The sequence below is a fragment of the Aythya marila genome (genome assembly GCF_965140915.1).
Source record: "Aythya marila genome assembly, chromosome: 1".
NCBI lineage: Eukaryota > Metazoa > Chordata > Aves > Anseriformes > Anatidae > Aythya > Aythya marila.
The window spans coordinates 26185196-26209000 of NC_139042.1; positions in this window are offsets into that span (position 1 = coordinate 26185196).

The following is a 23805-nucleotide window of genomic DNA, read 5'->3' on the forward strand; positions in this document are numbered from 1 at the left end:
GCTATGCAAAATGAAGCAGTCCCTGCTCTGCAGAGAAATACTGAAATACTGTCCATTCTGTTATAAAATTTTTCATCTGAATTTAATCTCAGCAGATATACTTAACATAATAGATTATACAGACAGTATCTACATCTGTGTTAGTTGTTCATGGCACTTTTAATTGTAGCTAGTGAGATGAATAAGAACTTCTGTTGTAGAATTATCTGTTCCAAAAGACATCTGTCTTTGGTCAGGGAAACCATAATCTAAAACAATATATTTCTCTACTGACTACAAAGAGAAGCTTGGTTGACTAGTTCAGTCTAAAGTTAGGTGATACGAATCCCATTTGTACCTTCACTGATAATAATTGTGCATGTGACTAGGGGCTCCAAAATGCTGGAAGTCTCATTCAGGGGACTCAAACTCATGTATAACAAAACACCAGAAAATATGCTGTTAAAAATGATTCTGCACCTGCAGGAAGCTGATCTGGATCAAAGTAAGCCTTTAATTCTATATTCTTCCTTTTACAGAAATGCTTTGAAAAACAAAGTGGTCTTTTGGTTTTATATACCAAGAATCCAGGTATTGTGCAAGTGTTAACAATACCAATAAACAATTAGAGTTGTATATATCAAATATATTTTAAAACTGTTTCCATTTATTTTTTTATGCCTGATTTTCTTCTTAGCATTGGGAAGAAAGTAATCGTGTCTTCATTGCTGTTGACTACAGATACCCTCCTAACTACACAACATTTTGAAAAAGTGCACGGTATTTCTGATACAGCTTTAATGTTGAGTAGTTGCTGCAACCATAATCATTCTGTAACAGTTCTTTGTGGGCACCAAGGGAGGTTTCATGATCTTACCTTCCTACTGCTAGAAAATATCAGCATCTGTTAGGTACATAATGAGCAGATCCTTCAAGTGAATGTAAATTTCTTTTCTTTTGATAAACTAAAGGGTTGGACCAGCTCTTCAGCTGGTATAGATATAACATGTTTATCCAATATTCAAGACTTTATGATTTAAGGAAAGATTATATAACCCTTATTCTGAATTTTAATATAATTTATACAGATTTATTCATGTGAGTAGTCTCAATGACTTCAGCAGATGTATTAAATAATCTGGATGAAAACCTGTCTTGTACACATATTTGAAAGTTGTTTGTTAAGAATGTCATATGCTGTTAAATATTTATATTCACCTTTTATTCTATATTTAATAACTTCATTTATAAAATTTTAGAGGATTTTTCATCTGCCTCTGAGATTAGCAGGTTACCTTCATGAATGATGACCTAATTATACCCTACATAACTCAAGATCAAATCCAAAGTTCTGGAAGCTGCTTAGACATGACAGTAACTTTTTTCTCTAACCCCAGCAAAAGCCATGCATGAATTCAGGATATTCAGCACTACTTGGAATTGAGACCATACATAAATTTAAACCGTTACTCCTTTGGTTAAGTGAAAAACACCTTCTTTAACACCTTTTAAAAATAAGGAGATGAAAACAACAAAATCTGTTGCTCTTAAATTTAGATCATTGGAGTGTTCACAGGTACCCAGAATCCTGTTCAAAACCTTAAGGTACATTTTCATTTCAAATATAAAAAAACCTTAAGAAATACTGACATCTGCTGTCAGTATGGGACTGGAATCACCCTGGTATGAGCTTTTGGATAAGTTACTAAATTTTCTATCTTAGATGACCCCATGAGTTTCTCTGTGTATCAGGATATCTATGGTATTGTTACTTCCTGAAGTAAAATATGCAAGCTGTAGATGAAGTCAGAATGATTTGGGGAAGCAGATATTTTTTTTTTTTTTTCCTTTGGCATTGGTTTAAGTCTAACTGAATGTGGTTAATGATTAGAAGTGATTTTGTTGTGATTGTCAGTTACAGGCTCGTATAAAGAGATTTTGTAGTTTGGATTTCATAGTCTCTATCTAGCCTGAAGTAAAAATTCACTCTGCCAAATCCATAACTGGAAGTTATCTCTGAGAAACCTGCATAAGAGAATAAACCTGCAGATTTCTCTAGGCTTTATAAAAATATAAGTTAAAAAATAATAATACAAAACAAAACTAATAACAAAATTAAGTAAAGAATAAAATAAAATAAAATAAAATAAAATAAAATAAAATAAAATAAAATAAAATAAAATAAAATAAAATAAAATAAAATAAAATAAAATAAAATATAAAATAAAATTGGTGATACTGTCAGGACTCCACCAAAAAAAAAAAAAGCCTCTAATATTCAAGAATTTATACATTAAATTACTTACATATAAGTAAGAAATGCTCTGAATCTTGTGAAGTATAAAACTTTTATGTTTTAGTTTTTAGTTTTTTAGTTTTTAGTTTAAAACTTTTATGTTTTCTTTACATGCTTCCTGTGGACTTCAGTTTTGGGCAGCTTGGTCAAACATGTAATAAAATGTTAGCTAGGATTTCCTGGTACTGGGGCAAAATAGATCGCCCTAGAAAGCATCTTAAGGTGCCCATGACAGAGCTGAGAATCTCTTGCTGGATATGCCTAGTGGTTTTTGTTTGTTTGGTCGGTCGGTTATTTTTTGTCTGTTTTCATTAGCTTTATGCTATCAATGCCTAAAACTAAGAGAAATTAATTTTGAATGAAAAATCTCACTGTAGCTCAGTAATCTGAATATGTAAACACTTCTAAATGTGGAAACCTGATTCTTTAGGGCTTTCTAGGTAAGTATCTCACAAACAGGAATATTTCTAATTGGTTACTCCTTTGCCTATTATTTAGGCGTCATGCATTTGTAGTATTCAAAAATATTCCTGAAGAGGTTTGGTTTTCTAAAATCCAAAATATTTGACAGCTCTTCATGTATTCATGTCAAATATAACTGCCTTGTTGCCTTATACGTCATAAATGCAACACATTTCTCTTTGAAAGACAATCATGTGAGAGCAGATTCAGGTGTATTGGCAGTGGTGATATTTTTTATTATACTGTAAGTATTTCAGAAAATTTTGATGAGAACACAGAAGGGCAGAACAGATGTCAAACATGAAATAGTTGTACGGTTTTGAAGGATCATGAAATCATGAACATCTATCTGATTGACCTTCATTTTTTTCTAATGTTTGAAAAATACCAAGTGTTATAATCTTACTATGGCTCTCAGTTAAAGGAATTGTAGGTATATCCTAGTTTAAAAAAAAAAAAAAAAGGCAAAAATAATGCAAGATTTGAATGTAGAGAAGATAAATATAGAGCCTCTGAGCTATGTTGATCTCTGTCCATTCTTCCAACAGTAAATACAATAAATCATCTTTCAAAACATATTTGAATTATAGTTTGATAAATGCTGCTAATAGATCTGACATTATTTGTGTTACACTATTTTACTTGGGAGAAGGATTGACTATATTAAAAAATAAAACAATAAATCAGAGGTTACTGCAGCACTTTGTAATATGTGGAGTGGAATGTTTGAAAAAGATGATGTATTATTTTTGTTTGTTTGTTTGTTTGTCTGTTTTAAAAAAAGCTTTTGATCTTCCTTTTTCTTTATTTTTGAAGTAAGGATGACACAAAATACTGCTTCTCAAACTAAATTTTGATTGGTGTTAGCAAGAAAAAAAGAAAAAAAAAAGAAAAAAAAAAGAAAAGAAACAGCTGAAAAGTATGCTGGAAACCTCTACCACTGACTGTGTCACCTTGGAAAATCTCCACTTTCTAACTTTCTATGTCTCCCTTGTGCTCATTGCATGTCTTCATGTATGAAGTTCAGTTCTGGCCCATAGCCTTCTCTGCCCTGAAGACAGAGACTTCTGTGATTGACTGGTGATTCAATCTTCACATACTGTTTGAAGGGCTCTCAAATTTAGACCTCTTTGCTTATGTTTTAGAAAACACCATTCTCTCAGGCCTAGATATAAGACCTTAAAGGAAGATGGAGGAAAAATATACTGGGAAGATAATTAAGTCATCATGAAAAAAAAAAAAATAATAATAATAAAAAAGGACAATCTCAGAGTGGTGTGCAGAAGCAGTTGAGAACCCTAGCCATTATCACGGTAAGAAATTCCCACTGCTTTAGAGCTTTTAGTATTAGCTCACTGAGGAAAGATGAGAATTCTCTGAAACTGACTTGTTCCACTGTCTTAGAAAGGTGTTTTCCATTACATTTTTCTCCACTTGTTTTGAAGTCTATATCTTCTATTATATAGGCAGCTAGGATAATTCCATAACGTATATATCCATGTTCTTCAATTATGCATTTCATTTGCTGAGCACCATGGTAAAGAAATGGACAGCAATGTCAAAGATATCTATTCAGAGAATAAAAGTGGGAGAAAAATCTTTTCTTTCTAGTCTGGGGAGGAAAAAAAAAAAAAAAAAAAAAAAAGAGGTAAAGAAAAGAATTATATTTAAGTGGGATATAAAAAAAAATAATGTATGGTTGAAAAGAGTGAATTGACGAGAAAGGTGAGAACAGATAAACAATTATATTATAAACATTGTGGGAAAAAAAAAAAAAAAGAGAGAGAGAGAGATTAGTGTTAGGGGGTAAAGAAACTTTCCTGTGTGCTAGAAATAGTAGTCAACACATTCAGATCATTAGAATGATACTTTCAGTGTCTTTCACTCATTTCCAGGAGCAGCTGAGTAGTTTAGCACACAGAGAACTGTTAGGCTGTCTTGATGCCCTTGCTCTTTTTTGGAGGTTAAAAATATTTCTTCAGGAGCCTTGTCCCACTCTGTGGTCATGAACACATTTTCTTTAGCAGTATAGAGATAGGCAATCCATCTTGTTCTGAAGAGCACATATGTCTTAAAGTCATTGTATTTCTCAGAAAGTCCTGAAATATTTTTATCTATCACAGGTAGACAGGTAAGAAATTGTCCAGCAGAGAAGTTCCCAGAGAAGCAACCAAATAGCCACTTCACACACAGCAATCTGCTGTGCCAAACAGCACCAAACAGAGCTGCAGCTTCCAGCAAATCATGCTGAGGGAGAAATGGTATGCCGGCTCTGGTATAAAGGCTATGGATACATGAAGGGGCAGTCCTAGAGTCAGAGAAAGACCCTCTTCCACCCAAATAAAATAAAATGTGACTGTCTTTCCTTCTTATAATTCCAGAGCTTAATTTATTTCTAACCTTTGAAATTCAGCTCTCATGCTGAGCTCTAGGAGTAGGGGAACACACGAGACCACTTTTTCCTTTATTCTTTCTTACTAAACTTCACCTGCAGTTTTCACCAGCTCTTTCACATAGTCATAAAGGGAGGCTGAGTCAAAGACTTAAATGCATTTCATTCTTCACAGCATGTAAAGTATGAGATTAGAAAGAAAAGGACCTATTTGAGGTCAGAGTTTTCAGAGGAAAACAGCATTTACTCTCAACCCACAAAAGATCTTGATTTTGATTGACTTAATTTGAACCCCTAAGGTTCTGGGGGAGAAGGAGATTTCGGTTTCCTTTGTTTTGTTTTGGGGGGTTTAAAGAGCTAGTTCCCACAGAGTAATTTTGAACATTACAGAGAAGAAGTTAAAAAGCCTAATTCAAATACTGTTTGTTCCATAATGAAAACATTTTAGCATTCAAAGTTCAATCAGCTCTATGCTTTAAAAGTGTTTTCTAAAGTGAATATTTACAAGAGCTAAAAAAACATGTTTCTCTTCGTATTTACACCAGAATTTTCCTATTCACTTGAATGAATTTACTGCCTATATATGTAGGAATAAATAAGAAAATAATTTGACTTCAGATGTTAACTTTAGATTACAAAATCTTGCATTTCACAGCCTCTTAAATCCCCCCATAACAGTAAAATAGGATAAATGGATAGCTAGGCACTGGGATAAAATATGATTCAAATGTTCTGTAATGCTCGAAAGAAAGTTAGGCAAGAAGCTCCACGTACTCCTTGCCCTGTTTGTCTAGAATTAAACAGATCAGCCCAAAACAGTTAATACTTTACGTGTTAGACAAGGCTGATGGCAAGCAAATAAGGAGAAAACAACCTTGCTCACAATGCTCAAGACTTTATGGTACTATTATCCCCAGATTTCATCTTTCTCATCATTCAGGAACATATAGGCGATATAGTGATCAGTAAATGCTGGAACATTAGGGATCAGATGCTAAAATTAATTGGAATTTGACCTCCCCTCAGGATCTGGCTTTGTTTCAATATACAAGTATTCTGCATACACGGCATCACACCCATGCTTTCAACTGCTGTACTTACAGCGTTGTACTTACAGCTTGTGGTGTCTGTTTATTTCAAGCTACAAGTACTCAGGTTTTGTTAGTTTATTCCTCTGTTCACTCATGCCTCTCAGCAGGCTTAACTGTGAATTCAAAAATGAGAATTACACAGTCAGACTGCACATCTTTCCTCTTCTGTCAAGATCTCCCCAGATGACCTTGCACCTCCAGTCATTTGAGTTCGGATACATGAGACATAGTAAGACACACATCAGGGTAAATTTTATGTTCTCTGTTCAGTCTTTGAGACTCTAGCAAAATTCTGTACTGAGATTTCTTTTCATATTTTTGTTACTTTCCCAAAATAAACTAAATTCTGTAAAGAAATGAAAGAGAATAAGGTCCCTGTATAGAAGATATAGTTTCAGACAAGAAGTGAACAACTGCCTGGGAGATTGAACTGTTGTATCTTCCATGTAATTGTATGTGCTTAGAGGTTTTCTCTATAAAATAAAGTCCATTTATCTGAATATAAAGAATAGACTTTCTAGGTAGATCTGTCTGATTTTGAACTATGATATTTATGGGAATTGCATTCTGTCATTCATGACTTCCAATATCTGGTATAGTGTTAAAGACAAATTGTAATGAGAGATTTCAAATTACATGTCACTTTACAAATTAGAAACAGCATGAGTTGGCCAAGGGCTCCTATGCCATGACTGAAAGAGCTCCCAGTCAAAGGATTGTGAAAGAATAAGAGCAGCTGAGTGCTAAGTCAAATTGCATTTGACAACATATCCATCTATTATCTTACTTCAGTTCTTTAAATACAATGAACTAGGACAAATCTTGATGCAAATGAAATCAAGGCAGCACTGAGAACATCCCACAGGTGATGAAGACCTGGGAATTCCCTGCTGGTAATCTACTAAGGAACTGAGTGCAGCAGAGCCTTAAAGACTAGCAATTTCTCTATGAGAATCATGGGCTGTAGGGCTCAAAATTAGCATGGTCAGACACTGCCTTTTGGATTAAGCAGTGAGAGTTTTACCTGTCACATCTGCTTCTCATTTATAACACTCAGGAGGTTTCCAGCCTATAGCTTTACTGATAGAAAGGACCATATAGAAGTATGAGTATACTCTAAAGTGCATCAGATGTGCCCAAATATTTTTATTTATTTATTTATTTATTTTAATGATAGCTTTCCCTATCTGGGCTGTGGCAACACCTCTTACACCTTGGAAAAAAGAATATGAATAATAGTGTAATGTGGTAACACTTGAAAATGACACACTTCTTTGGAAGTATAAACCTGCTGTCCACTCAGTAGCAATAGAATAGGAACTATGAGATCCAGGCTGCCTTAATCTTTCACGGTAGCCTGAACAGTTCTCTACATTGAGGTCCATACCAATAAATAGTATTAGATTTCTATTTTTTAGGAAAGGCAAGGCAATAATCAAGAATGAAAATTTGGCCTATGTGTTGTTTACTTGGAGCCACTGAGAAGATATTCATCTTAGGAGGTACACCTTCTATTAAGTCTGGAAGTAAAATAATGTAGAACTCTACCGAAATGACACAGAAGCTAGGGGTTGATTTCTCTTTCTAGGTCTGCCAAGTGATTTTACATATTTTTTTTAAATGCATGTATATATGCATTATATATATATAAACATATGGTATATATATGCATTTTTATATAGGATATGTGAACTGATTTCAATTGTGCAAGGGAGTAAAATGAAGAAGACACTTGTGGTAGGTTGGAATCATGCTATTAATAATGCTACTTCATCATATGTATATTCTCTGAGGTATGGTATTGGAAAAGAAAAGAAGGGAAATAAAAATATAAAAAGAAGTATCCCAAGACAATTATTAACATGGGCAATGCAAAATGCATCACACTGAAGAACCTTCTTTTCATTTTAATTTTCCTTTTGGGGAAGAAAGAAAGAAAGCCATCACTTCATTCACTTTAAATAAATTAATTTTTATTTTAAACCATGACCATACAGATTTAACTATACTGATGAATATCAGTTTAGGTCAGCTCCTTTCTGAAAAAGGCAGTTCACTCAGTGGAAATGCATCATCGCTTATGCAAAACTTATCCAAAAGGATGCTTTTGAAGAGGTTGGACCTCAGAAGATGGTGTCCTAGAGTCAGAAAATGACTAATAAATTTAAATTAAAAACAGTTTGCAGTATGTACTGTCCATATTGCCTTAAAATACACTTATAAGTCTTGGTGGAAAACAGCATGAAATTGCAGTCATACATCTATGCAAATATTAAGGTTTTACTCTTGAATATTATCTCCAAGAAAGAAAGATTGTTCCTCTTTGTAGTGCAAATAGTGCAAAACACACTACTTAGTAAGCATTGGCTATTAGGATAGTACTGAAAAATTTACGGTAAGAGAAAGAGAAATTCATTCATGGAAAGGCAAGTCATTTTTAGAACTTTTAACATAATTTCTTGTATACATACAATATTCTTATATCTATTGGTTTAGAAGGAGGAGAAAAAAAAAAAAAAAAGAAAGATCGACAAATTGCTAAGAAGGGTTTAGAGCATATAACTTTTGGAACTTCTGGAACTTTTTAGTGTTGTTGTAGTAGGCAGTAGAGCAAAGGCATGTGTCTTCTAGGCTGGAATCAAAGCATATGAACAGTACAAGTAAACTTCATCCTTTTCTCCTGTGTTGTGTTTGCTGTGCACATAAATGCTGGACATTCCCGTGAGTGAGTAAGCATCCCCTGAATAGCCTATGCCAGGAACCGGGTCACTCCTAAGATGGGGGAGACATTCATTAATGTTACTGTTCTGAAGAGGAGGGAAGAAAAACACATAAATCTTTGTTTCCCAATGGTCTGGGAACATGAGCAAACCAGAATAAAAAAGGAATGATGAATTACTTTCAGCACACTTTATAAAGAGTCCCTTAGTTTTGTTAAAATACATGTAATTAAATAGTTACTGAAATTTGTATATGTGCAAATGTTTTGAAAGATGCTTCTGCATAAAAGATAGGTACTGTTCTTATCAACAATTTCCACTAGGTAGTCTAAATTGAAAGAAACATAAAGTTGTGGCATAGTGTCTTTTCAGATATAAGAAATTTTCTGCTGGTGTACACATTAAAAAGCTAGTGGTACGGTAACAAAGGTATTATTTATGACTTGAGGATTTCTAAATTAACCAAAGTATTCAAATTTAGGTTTTTAAATAGTCATCTCTTCAAGGAAATATTTACACCCAAAGGGTTGAGAAATACCTACATGTATATCAGACATTTATTTATCACCAGCATTTACACTACCCAATTACTTCTCAGGAATAAAAACTCCACCAACAACAAAAAACCAGTATAATAGGATACGTGCCTGAGTCAACACTTTCAAAACTGAATATGTATAGTTATGGATCTCTTTTTATATTTCAGCATCTCAGTAGTGGTGGCTTACTTTTATATATCATGAGTGTATTGTCACTTCCAATAAAATACAATAAAATTTCATACCACTTATTTAGTTGATTATGAGTCAGTAGAGAAATCTATGTCACCCGATCTTGAACACAGGATGAACTGAGTTTAAAACATGTTTATCATCTCATATTATTTGGTAGCTAGTCAGGCTAAAGACCTGCATTTATGACAGAATTTCTATTCTATTAACTCTGCCTACCCATAAAAATTGGAAGGGGGGAGGGGGAGATATTAGTTATACAGATTTTAAATTTCAACAGAAAAAAATGTGGGTGATTGAATGGAAAAGATGTTCTACAGATAGTACAATATGAGCAGAATGTTTGGGGAGTTTAGGGAATCTCTAGCCCTAAAAATTAGGGAGATTTCTATCAGAAATGGTTTAGGCATATCTTGAGGGGTTGGACTGGATTATGTGGATCACATATATTCCCATTCTACAAGTAGCAAAACAAATATTTGAAGTTGGAATAAGAGTAGAGCCTTCCAGCTTGTTCCACAAGACCAGATAAAGTAGCACAGGTATAATAATTTTCTATTATTTAATGGTTTCATTTGGAAATCATTACATTTATGAATAAACATTTCATATGTTTCATGACATGTTTATGTTTTTAGATAAGTCTTACAAAGGAGGCTGGTAGAGGTGAAGGTCTACCCAAATACAGGGAAATAAAAAAAATCTATAGCTATAAATTTATAAAAGGAGAAAAGGAAAAAAAAATAAAAAAAATCACTTATTGGAAAAGTGATCCACATCTGAACTTGTGATTATGCCCATTTCCAAAAACTGAGTCTGGAAAAATATAAATTATGTGGCTTATCCCTGCCATATTTGACCCATTTGTGACCCTTGTCAGCAGTATCTCTGGGAACATCTTTTCTCTACATTGTCTCCAACAGCTGCCAGTGGAACAGACTGAGAACTTCCCAGCAGAACAGCTTCTAGTCTGTGAAGTGTAGGGACAAAAGAAGAGAAAAGTAATAAATCATCTGTGATTTTTTTTTTTTTTCAGAATAATTAAACAACTCTTTTTTCTTTGTACTGCGGAGCTCAGTTCCGTCCATTTAATGTGAAATAATTCTCTCTTCTCTTCCAAACCTTGGACAATACTGACATGAGCTGTGCATGATAGCTCTGAAAGCCTGAGAAATTCCCCTATGTCCTGTGCTTGAGTCATGACCTGCAGGTAGTCAGAAACACACTCCCAGTTGTTTTGTCTTGCAGTTGTGGCTTGGATGATTAGTGAGAATTGATAACTCACTGTCATCCATGGTGATGAAAAGGAAACTGCCTGTAAGACCACTGTGCCATTAATTTATTTCCATCGGTTTCACAGAAACAAAAAGCAGAAAATCCAGCCAGAAAACACCTGACCTGTGATATTTGCCTATGAGAGCTTCTCCTCCTTCAACGGATTTGTAATCTTGCAATTACATAGCTGTGAGGTATTTTTAATTGGTTGTCACAACTGACCTGCATCTACCATGAATACTCTGGTTGAGCATACCAGCTTTCAAGCTTCCCTACAACTCAGTGCTCTGGATCTCATCAGTAATGACAAGCAATTAGAAAAGGTTCATTTAAGAAAGTTAAATAATTTCACTTTTTTTTTAATTGAGTTGTATTGTTAAGACACAAATCTGACATGCCTTCAGTTTCTTCTCTTTCTCCTAAGCATCTCCCAATTCAGGGAATTAAAGGATGGGTGAGGTAAGAATAACTTGAAGTAACAGAAGAAAACAGCTTTTTAAAAAATATATTCTGTTTCAAATTACCCTTATCAGTGCTCAAGACATTCTCACGTTCATGTGGGTCTCAGAGGAGCACACTATCAGCATATAGCATGAGAGAGATGATCCTAGCATTGCAGATTTTATTTAGTAGAGGAAAAAAGGAGTGAGGGGGGAAACTGAGACACAGACTGGCAACATGACCTACCTGAGTCATTGCTTATGGCAGTAGTATACATCATTTCTGTGTCAGTGGCCTAAAAATGTTTATATTAATTACATCTGATATTGACAAAGTTTTACTCCTATCATTTGACTTTTGCTGAAGGGTCTCAAGTGCTTTTTCACTCAATATAACAGAGATATAGCAGTAAGAGGAAACAGTTATCCAAGAGGTGTCAGAAACAACTAATCCTTAAAAATGACAATAACTCAATTTTCAAACAAACAGCATGGTTTCTTGCTTGATTTTTTCATTTACCTATTTCAAGGATTTGAAACTTACACGTTTAGAAAAATGCATTTCTGAAATGCTTAAATGTACTAAATAAGCACCTCTTCCAGCCTGACATGTGAACACTATTTCTATGAATCAGGACAAGAAATCAAGCTTGGTCTCTATGAATAGTAAGTTAAGTATATATATCAGTTTTATAGCAGATTTCTTTGTATTCTTTATGGTTTGAATCTCTTATATAAAAACATATAACAGATCTTATTCTTTAGTTTGTATTTGACAGCATATATTCTCACAATTCTTTATTCTTTGGCTCTAGATACAGAATTTAGAGTTGTGATTCATTGTCAAATTCATTATTTTGTGCTTTGTAGTGTAATGGTGTAGAATTTACATCAATACATTTATTACATTGCCTGCACTGTATTTTCATCCTATTATGTATTTCAGACTATTTTTAAGTATGTACGAATTTTGTATGTAAAACCTTTAACAATTTTATTGTGTGTGTGTGCTTTCTTATTTGACAAGGTTTTCTAATGACATCTTTCACTTACGTGTTTGAAAGTGATTTTAAGGAAGAAGTGGTTTATTTATACTCAAAAATGTAGCACTTCACATTAAAAAAAAAAAAAAAAAAAAAAAAAAAAAAAAAAAGAAAGACTTTTGAGCTGTATACTTTTTTTAATTTGGCTTTAATTTTGGGCTACCTACCAACTGCTGGTTATAGTGCAACATCTATTTTCTAAACCACGTAAGTCAATTATATATTAAACTAAAATGTCATAATTAATTTAAAAATAACCTATTCAGACATTGTGACTTATACACCCTAGCATGTAAGTAAAGGTTGGAATTGCCATTGTGTTTGCACTGTGTTCTGCAACTAGGAATGAACAATATTGTTTTTGATTAAACTCCATCAGGATAGTTTTAGCATTAACATCCTATCAAGACACCATTACCCAATGATATTTCACAGAAGAGAAACAAAATAACTCCTTATAAATAAAGAAGGCTCTAGATTATGTTGCTGTGGGAAAGGCTGATGATTAATGGCTGTTGTTAAGACATACTCATCTCCTGTATATAGTCCATCTTTATGGGATTCTTCCAGTTGATCTTGAAGTCAAACCACCTGCACATACTCACAACCAAAGCTATTTGTGACATTAGGCTAATACATTTCCAGACACTAGCAATAGAAGAGGTTCCCCAGCAGGCAGGCAAGAGTGAGCCTGGGGGATAATTCAGCAGCATTTGTACATCAGCAATAATTTATCAAATCCTAATGGTGTTTTTTCTTGATACATATGAATCAACATGTCAGCTTGGAAATGTTTTACTGCTTTTTGTCATTAGAGTTTTCTGTTTGTGACACAGGGATTATTTGCTCACATATGTATCAGATATGACTAGGCTAATAGATACCCCATGCCTCTAACAATACACAAGGCCCTCACACTATGACTCAACTGATTTTGCAGATGAATAAACAAACAAACAAGCAAGCAAACAAACAAATAAATAATAATAATAAAATGTATTCATAGATACTTGTATATTCAGTAGTCCTACCTGCAAGAAAATCAGTTCTATCTCCTCTTTCTCATAAATAATCTTACCCATCATGCATTGAGATTCTCAGGAAATGTGAGCTGGTGAGAAAGTAATTCTTCCTCCTACAGAAAATTCACTGCTTTACTGAAGTCATGGTGTTCCAAAAAAAAAAAAAAAAAAAAATAAGCCTATGTGGTACACACTCCAGAGTAATAACTGCCTGGGTACTGAGAATCACATTAGCCATTGTATCTCCCCCTGCTATGCAGCCTGAGTGGCAAAAGAAACATAAAACTCAGAACATCAGAGCACAGGACTCAGTAAGGATAAGAAAACTATCTTTGCAGTAATTGTGATGCTGAAAAAGGTGCCTGTTGCACGCATATGTGTAGAACAACACTATGCAGACTAACCAAAGCTTCTTTTAAACCCATACACAATAAAATGTACTAATAAAATGTATTAGCTATAAGCTGATAAAGACTGAATTGCCATGCTTATAGCTTAACAAGCATTATGCTAACTGGGCTTTATGTTCATTTTGCAAGGCTCCAGTCTTGGAGTGTTACACTAGTTACCAATTTCTTACAAGAAAATGCTGTGGGAAGGGAACCATAATACTAGATGTTTCTTGCTCAGATGTAGAGTTTAAGACTGAGATATGAGCAAATATGGACACGAGTTGCAAGGAGACACCTGAAAATTGCAGTTTGCTAATGGTCAATCAGACATTGAAAATTCAATTAGACATTGAAAAAGCACATCCATAAGAAATGGGGAGAAGGACTAAGTCTTTTAAAAAATAATAATAAAAAAAATAAAAAAATAATATATATATACACATGTATATGTATATATGCATATATGTATATGTACATGTACATGTATATGTATATATGTATATGTATATTTAAAGCAGCAACTAAGCAAGGGAGATAAAATAGTGCACATCAGAATGAGGTCCCTGTTGTGACCGGGGAAAATGGCTCCCTCTGCCCTTGCACCAAGGGCAGATAGCAGATAGCCCAGGGTGATAGCCAAAGACTGGGAACACTCGAGAAATCAAACATCTTACAAAAGGACAAGATCTAGAGTTTGAGAGGGTGAGTGGAACTGAGTGGAACTCAACCATGTTCCTACTTCAGTTCTGGCTTCCCCTATTGATGAACTCTTGAACCTGATCACCTAGATCTAAGCAACTAAGACCATCAAGGACTTCAGCCATAAGACCTAACAATACAGAATTAAATTCAAGGTGTTATAAGCTTTGATTATTAAGCAATGACTGCTTACATAGTGGTAATGACTGAAAGGTGAGTGAGAACTATTAGCATTACAGTGTGGTGTTTATTTCAGTCTTGAAGCTAAAAAACCTTTATTCTAAGTTTTTAAAACTGTCCTGATTTATCAGTCTTCTAATAAGTTCCATCACAGTCACCTCATGTTCCTTAGCTGATACATAAATACATGTATATCACAGAATCACAGAATTGTCTAGGCTGAAAGAGACCTCCAAGATCACCTAGTCCAACCTCTGACCTAACACTAACAAGTCCTCCACTAAACCATATCACTAAGTTCAACATCTAAACGTTTTTTAAAGACCTCCAGGGATGGTGACTCCACCACTTCCCTGGGCAGCCCATTCCAATGCCTAACAACCCTCTCGATAAAGAAGTTCTAAAGAAGTTCTTCTCGATAAAGAAGTCTAAGATCCAACCTAAATCACCCCTGGTGCAACTTTAGCCCATTCCCCCTTGTCCTGTCACCAGGCACGTGGGAGAATAGACCAACCCCCACCTTGCTACAGCCTCCTTTAATGTACTTATAGAGAGCATATGCATCCATCTATATCCAACTGTAACAGGTTAATCCCCATGAACTACAGTCAAAATGATATTTTTTAATGTTCTGTTTCAATGAACAGAGAGATGGGCATGTTTGATCATCAACTTGTAAGGATATCTTGTCATTGAAAAATTGTCCCCAGGAAACATTTATAAATAAATACAATGCTTGGCTCAGCCATTCGTAAGTGAAAGAAAGGGAAAATAATGACGGCTTTTCAGAAAATACTGTGCTTTTTATTTATTTATTTATTTATTTATTTATTTATTTATTTATTTATTTATTTATTTATTTTAGGGGCATGTTTGTTTTTGTTTTGCATAAATTTGTATGGCATGTTCATATATATTTGAGTTGTATATTATGAGACATTCTGAGATTTTCTTTAAATCTATTGTTTTAGATTTGCAGTTAAGCTTTATAAGCACTAAGAAAATCATTTATTCATTCATTATCACTTCTGTATCTGAAGTACTTTGTGAAACGTCCATTGCCATCCAGATGTTTGATAGGCTGAATGCTTAAGAAATAGTGAACTACTTTAAAAATACTTTTGTAATGTTTACATGAAGTGACAATGGAAGAAAGGAAAAAAAGGAAATAGATGTGCAAGTTAGAGATGAAAGCTCTTATTTTCACCATCTAAAATTGTTGCTGTATTTACCCAAACATACACTTTTGAGAAGATAAAGCTTTATGTTTTTCAGATATTTTATGGTTTGTTTGTTGTGTTAAGTAGTCTAGTATTTATAGCTGTGGCATGCTCAGACTAGTATTTTATTACTTCTCTCATATAGATAGGTGCAGATTTACTTAGTTCTAAATGTCAGTGAAGTAGTTGTCTTTCTAAATGTCATGAATTCCCTGTACAGTCAAAAGAGAGGCAAAATGAGAATAAAAGTAATTCTATTCTAAATTAAAAGTTTAAAACAGGTCAGATAACCAGAAGCTTTCATGAGTTTATTTCTCTGTATTTGGAGAATCATGATAAGTCCAATAACTATGCTGCAAGTAAGTTTGTCCAAATGTAGGTGGTATGATTCTTAACCCACCTGACAGCACAAGCACACCTTAACTATGCTAAGTTAACCTGCAACCTATTTCTCCTTTTATGCACACTGCAGAGTTGCTGATTTCCATCATTATTTAATCTACAATGCTTCCACTGGCTTCTTCTACATTTTGTTGCATTTTTTCTGCTCTCTCAGTTGCTGGCTTAAATTAAATATTTAACGTGCTGTGACACATATAAAAGTTGGATGTCCAAAATGGAGCTAGTGGTTTGGTCTGTATCAATTGTATATTGTTTATTAATAAATTAAGCCTATGAAAGCTGATATGAAAGATGAATAGACCTCTGTCAGTGCAGCTGTACTGAAGTCTAGGGTGGAGAGGCACTTTGAAATCAAACTGATTGTTTCTTTATTTATTTACAAAGGAAATGATACAGCCATGTTGTATGCATTGACCATTATCTCTGAAGATTGTCACTGGAAGAATTAGGACCCTGAGTAAAAGACCTAAAACAAAGTGTGTTGAACTTCTTGCACTCATTTTGCAAGTCAAATTCAACAGAGACAGTGTTCTTTGAGGTGTCAGCATGACTAAGGAAGAAAAAATTCCATTGAGAAGAATGGTTGACATGAAACAGCATGCTGTTTTTATGGTTCTGTTAAGCAGATACCAGGTTAACCAAAACAAAGCTACAAACCAATGTTTGAAATTAAAGCCTGGGTAAAACAGGGAGCTCAAGACTCATAATTGTTAAGGTGAACGCACCTACGGGGGCATTCTGTGGTTCTCTACAGTTAATTGGATATTACATCCTTAGAACCAGCAGGGGGGCACTGATTTTCTGGCCCAAGTTGTGATAGTTAAAAGTGTGAGGAAACATTTGACTTGCCTTGGTTTTCACCCTTGAACTTTTCTTGTGGAACTTGAAGTCTACTTTCTTCCTTTTCAAATGGGTTATATTTTTAAAACCTGACCTGAAATGTAACAGCTGTTTTTCTCCAGGTGTTACAGCACTCAAACAAGATGGGAAAAGCAGCATTGTTTCTTTCTGCTCTCTGAAATATTTTTAATCTGAGTTTCTTACCTCCTCTCTGTCTGATCCCTTCACCAGTCTACCTTGTCCAGGAGCATTTACCTTACTTTTCTCTGAAACAGTGACAATACTTAAAAATATGAATTGGGACAAAGAAATTAACATTTGGGAACATTTGTCAGTGATAGTGAAAACATCTTGGGTTCATTTTCTAGCTTGATGGATTCAGAGACATTTTATGAAGCAGACACCATGGAGTAAGCATGAGTTAAGTGCTCAATGTCAAAGACATTAAATTCAAACTAGGCAACTCTGTACATATACAGAAGCAGAATATGGTGTCAGATGATTATGTGATGTTCAAAACCAGACAATAATATAGTTTTAAAGCATCTCTAGGGTTAAGCAGTTGCTGATCAGCAGTTCTCAGGATTACGAGAGGCCTAAATTCTGCTAAGTCTTACTTAAGGCACATAACTCCTTTTTTTTTTTGGGATCTATCTCTTAGCTTCATCCAGATTTCTTTCAAAAATGATTTATTTATAGTTGTCCATTAGGATTTAGGACATACTGAATAAACGCCAAGTCACTTGGATTGACATATGCTACATATTTTCCCACTTTGACTTGGAGAGAAGAGAACAAGACATAGTTTACAATAACTTTAGAGAAGTTTCAGGCAAAGGAGTATTTATGGCATGTGCAGGCAAACTTCCTGATGATTTTTTTGTTGTTGTTGTTTGCTTGTTTGTTCATTTTTCTATGCATTTCACATGTCTAATTAGAGGGTAATGAACTATTATGCCAGTTTCTAAGAAATTGTTCCCAGGAATTTTTAAATGTCACAGAAATCAGCTTTATATACATTTGAAAAACACTGAACTTAAAAATAGCCATATATATTCAGATCTGTAATGTGGAAAATATTACTGTTGTTTTGTTACTTTTTATTATGGTAAAGTGTTTGATTCTTCTGGTTTAAATATCCCCTGCATTATATGTACCTAGAAAAGCTTAATATTATAGTGGCTCATGGCAGATAGAATGTTCAGTTTTGAAACCAAATAGTTGATTTTCATAATCCATACTTAACAAAATTTATATGTACACATATTATAAATAATTAAATTTATAAGACTTTCAGATTTTCAAATTTAAATACATTGGTCTTCATTCTATAAAATCCAGATAAATATTATGCCTATTAGATTTGTCATGAGACAAGAGGAATCTCATCTATAATACAAATCTCTCCTCTTTCCCACCTCCTCAAACCTTGCTGGAGCATCCTTTAATTCAACTAATTTTTAATCTCAGCCTTGATAATATGGATTACAAATAAACATTTAAAATTACAACTTATTTACACTTTTTTTTTTTTTTTTTAATGAGCTACCTTTTTTTAGACGATAGTTAGAATCTTTTTAAGACTGCCTCTACACATGGAACATGCTCTGTCTCGTAGTTAGACCCATTCCAGAGCATGAAAATAAAACACAGCTGTTCCACATTGTGAAGTAATCACAGACAGAGGTGACAGGTATAATGTCAACACAAAGCTGGGATGCCACTAATCTTTATAAAGAAGTCAAAAACATTTAGAAAAAAATACACAGATAAAATAATGAAATGTAATCAAGTAATAAAGAAATTATTTGTATAGCAGAAACTACAGAAAACATCACAATGCTCTTGAATGAATATGAGATACTTGCCATCTAATTTCTGCCTTATGTAGTTTGTTTGTACAAAGCAAACTCTTTCAGCTGCAATACAATCCATAGTAATTTCTTTAGTAGCCTTCCTTACTGTACAATGTGTTTTGTTTTTTTTTCAACTTCATAGAAATTCAGTTCTGTGCTATTTTTCACCCACCATTCCCCAGTAACTACACAGCAACATGCTCTTAGTAGCTCTGTTCGTAAGTGAAATACAAATCTCATAATTGCACTCCAGCTCTGCTTCCCTTGTACTTCTCCTTTATGGATCTTAACATTTTAATGAAGTGGTTATCAGCATTTTTAATTTTACACTGAAGAAAGAATATCCATGTTTATGCAGTTTCTCTTGATTTTACTAACCTATGCTTTTTCTATATGTACCATACTATTCTCTAAGTTACATCTAATACATAAAAACTGTTTGTTGTTGTTGTTGCTGCTGTTGTTGTTTTTCTAAAATTACCTAAAAACTAATATTGAAAAGCAGTCATGCATTATCTGATTAAGCACTCCTTGATATCAGTGTTAAAACACTTATTTCAGAATTCAGAGGGAACAAAGTTAGAGCAAACAATATTGTTAGAGCACAACAATATTTTAGCCTCATTTTTCTTCAACATACTCTACTGAGGAACAAGGTATTTTTAATAATAAAATAACAAAATTATTTCCTGATCTCTCTAGGAAATGAATGTATGAATAAATGAATGAATGAATACATAAATAAATAATAGTGAGGTTAACTGCTTCCAGGTAATTTCTGAAGCTTTGTGGAACCTTCCATGAGATACTTTATTACAGGGATTATTTCCTTGTAATCTTAATGCATCCCTATGCACTGTTTCACATCCTTCATATATATCTGAATCACAACATATAGCAGTAAAATGACCTACTACAATCTAAAATGATTGTCTTTCATGGGATGTTTGGACTGTGTGTCAAAAATGTTTAATCATATGGCATATACAGAATAAACATTGGACTGTACCTTTGAGATATAAAATAGCGGAGATGAAAGACTTGCTGTATCCAAATGTATAGAGTGTAACAACAGCCAATTAGTAAATCATGAAATACAAACTTTCATGATTCTTTCAGAACAATTACATTTCAAAGAAGTATTTGTGTAAAGCATTGCATAGGACTTCTATTTATATATATTGCTTTAATTTCTGCAGGCTATTTACAGATGCTTTTTCTCATGCTGGTTGTTTAAACATCCTTTTCTCAGTAAGATGTTTTAAATCAAATTTGGTGTCAAAGTGAGATTCAGATCCCATTGTATAGCACTTTTTTCCACATATTACACTCATTTCCATTTCATCCAGATTAAGGAAGCCTAAAAGCATGGCTATTTACAGGCAACATATTTTCAAGAATCTAGAGACTATGCTCAATGGACTTGTGTGATTTTTCTGGTGTCTAAATTCTGAACAATGATTCAAACCAGATTTCACCAAAGGCTGCATCTTTTTTTTCCATATACATATTCATTTTAATCTCATTTTAATCAAAATGTCAACTGATTTGTTAAAAATTTAGTACTTGTCTCAGTAAGTCAAAATTGTGTGTGTGTGTGTGGGGGGGGGGGGGGGGGGGGGGGAGGAGGTATGGGAGTGTTAACAATTTGCAAAATTGCTTTTCTTAACTTGTTCCAAGCAATTTTATGGGTCAGATGGTCATCTGATGAAAATGGACATTGAGAATGCATTCCACATAATTCAAGTCACAAATGTTCTGTGATTCTTATTTCTTGCAGAACCATGGAAAACACTTGCTCATCTGCTATCTCTTTAAACAGAACCAGTAGCTGTCTGAATCACAAGGCTGTCTTCTAATTTCATAATAAACTGGAAAAAAAATGAGGAAAAAAAGTTATTTGGTTTGATAAAATATTTTTTAATGATGCATATTTCCAGGAGACATTAAATATTTTAGGTTTCTTTTCTTTAAAAAAGTAAAATAAATAATGAGGTAAAAAATAAATAATATAGTAAAAAAAAATAATAATACAGTAAAATAAAAAATAAAATGAACACTTTTTTTTTTTTTTTATCCAGAAAAAAAAAAGTTAAAAATTGGAACAGGATATTCTAACATTACAATATTTTCTCAATTTTCAGGATGATTTTATGAATATTAGCACTTCCAAGTATTAAGACCAAGCATATAATAAAGTAAAACTCTGGGAGAATTCATGCTGTGTTTTTTCTTTTTCTTTTTCTTTTTCTTTTTCTTTTTCTTTTTCTTTTTCTTTTTCTTTTTCTTTTTCTTTTTCTTTTTCTTTTTCTTTTTCTTTTTCTTTTTCTTTTTCTTTTTCTTTTTCTTTTTCTTTTTCTTTCTCCTCCTCTCCTCCTCCTCCTCCTCCTCCCGTTCCTCTTTCTTGTTATGGTTTTTCCTAAATCCATCATCCTTACAAGCCAGGATTTCTTCTTTTAAACTTTCATCATTGTTCTGACCAAGCATCTTACACAATCTTTGTCAGACAAAAGCAGCAAGAGCATATTATTTATTATACACTGAGGCAGAATAAGAACAGGCATACAGAGAACATCAATGCTAGCCAAAAACCTTGGGGATTAAAATATCAATTATAATGAAACAAACAAACAAACAAATGAAAACACACACACAAACCCCATGATTCATTAGAGCTTCAGGGCTTATTCTGGAAACAGATGCTTGGCTAGACAGGAAGGAACAGAAGCATTGGGAGGGCAGAGAGGGAAAATGAAGGACATTCATAAAATCAACCCTGATTCATCTCTGACTTTGACATGTATCAGAAACACTTCTCTATAGGTGAAAGAGCCATCTCAGTGAAATCTGCCTGAGATCAGTGTGTTCTTTTCCATCTTGTCTTCTGGATTTGTAAAACACATGTAAACTCCAAACCCTGTAGAAGCAAAATCCATCATTACCTCTCTGCAAATATATACATATTTATATATATTATAATATATATATATATTTTTTTTTCCAGAGAATTCCAGCAATTTTTCTGTAACAGAAGGTCTACAGATCTGATAAGATCTGTAAAAGATCAGTTTCTGTTAAAATAATCTCTATTCTGCTAGGAACTTAAAGACTGAATTAAGAATGTAAATTCTGCCTTTAAGGATTGAAAATCCTTGTCTAGAAGGAAGATTGATCAAAACACTGGACCTTAAGCATGACAGGGCAGGAAAAGCAGCTCTATAGATTCTCTTTCTTCAGAGCTGAATGTATTCAGTAATTTAAAAAGAAATAAGTAATTTTGTTTTATTTTTTACCAAGAATATGGCTGTCCTAAGGAGTAACTAACTGTGGGAGTCAGGATGATTACACAATGGTATTTTTAGTGAGATATGTCTTTTTTTGTCAAATAATTATGGTTTTATGAAAAAAAAAAAAAAAAAAAAAGTTATCCTATAAGGATTTCATATTTTTTAAGCATTCTTATGAACGTAAGGCTTGTCTGAACTGGTGAACTGCTTTATTGTTTTTCATTTAAAAATACAGTAGCTGGACAATTAAATAAAAGAAAAAAAAAGTTTGAAATTTTGGAATTTATATACTCAAAAAAAAAAAATAATTGGAATTTATATACTCCAAGAATTCTTGAAACTGTTTTTTACTATTCTTTCTTTCTTTCTTTCTTTCTTTCTTTCTTTCTTTCTTTCTTTCTTTCTTTCTTTCTTTCTTTCTTTCTTTCTTTCTTTCTTTCTTTCATTCTGCTTTCCTGCCTTCCTGCCTTCCTTGCCTTCCTGCCTTCCTTCTTTCTTTCCTTCTTTCTTTTCCCCCTGTACTCAGCTCTGGTGAGGCCGCACCTCGAGTACTGTATTCAGTTTTGGGCCCCTTGCTACAAGAAGGACATCGTTTGCTTGAGCGGGTGAAGAGAAGGGCGATGAAGCTGGTGAGGGGCCTGGAGAACAAGTCCTACGAAGAGTGGCTGAGGGAGCTGGGCTTGTTCAGTCTGGAGAAAAGGAGGCTCAGGGGCAACCTTATTGCTCTCTACAGATATCTTAAAGGAGGCTGTAGTGAGGTGGCGGTTGGTCTGTTTTCTGGTGACAGGACGAGGGGGAATGGGCTAAAGTTGCGCCAGGGGAGGTTTAGGTTAGATGTTAGGAAGAACTTCTTTACCAAAAGGGTTGTTAGACTTTGGAACAGGCTGCCCAGGGAAGTGGTGGAGTCACCATCCCTGGAAGTCTTTAAAAGACGTTTAGATGTAGAGCTTAGGGATATGTGATTAGCTTAGGGATTAGTGGGGACTGTTAGTGTTAGGTCAGAGGTTGGACTCGATGATCTTGAGGTCTCTTCCAACCTAGAAATTCTGTGATTCTGTGATTTCTTCCTTTCTTCCTTTCTTTCTTCCTTTATTTCTTCCTTTCCTTCTTTCTTCCTTTTTCTATTCAGGTTTTCCTTTAACTATATTTGAGTTTAGCAATCAGTGAGTATGCTCCCTAGTTACCAGATAGCTCTATGTAATAGATGCATCTTATAATATGAAATTATTTTCATATTAGACCTGAAGCCAATTTCACTTGAAACAAAAGGGATGTTTACCTTTGATTTTGACACTTTCTAGCTCTAACATTTTTTTCCTGTAGACACACACCCAGCAATCTAATAAACCACACAAATGCATTACTATCCTCAACTATTTGATGTCTTCCTACTTCAGAATAGATTGATTATTTATAAAGGCATTCAGTTAATTACATACATTAGTCTCATGTTTCACATGTCCAATAGTTCATTATTT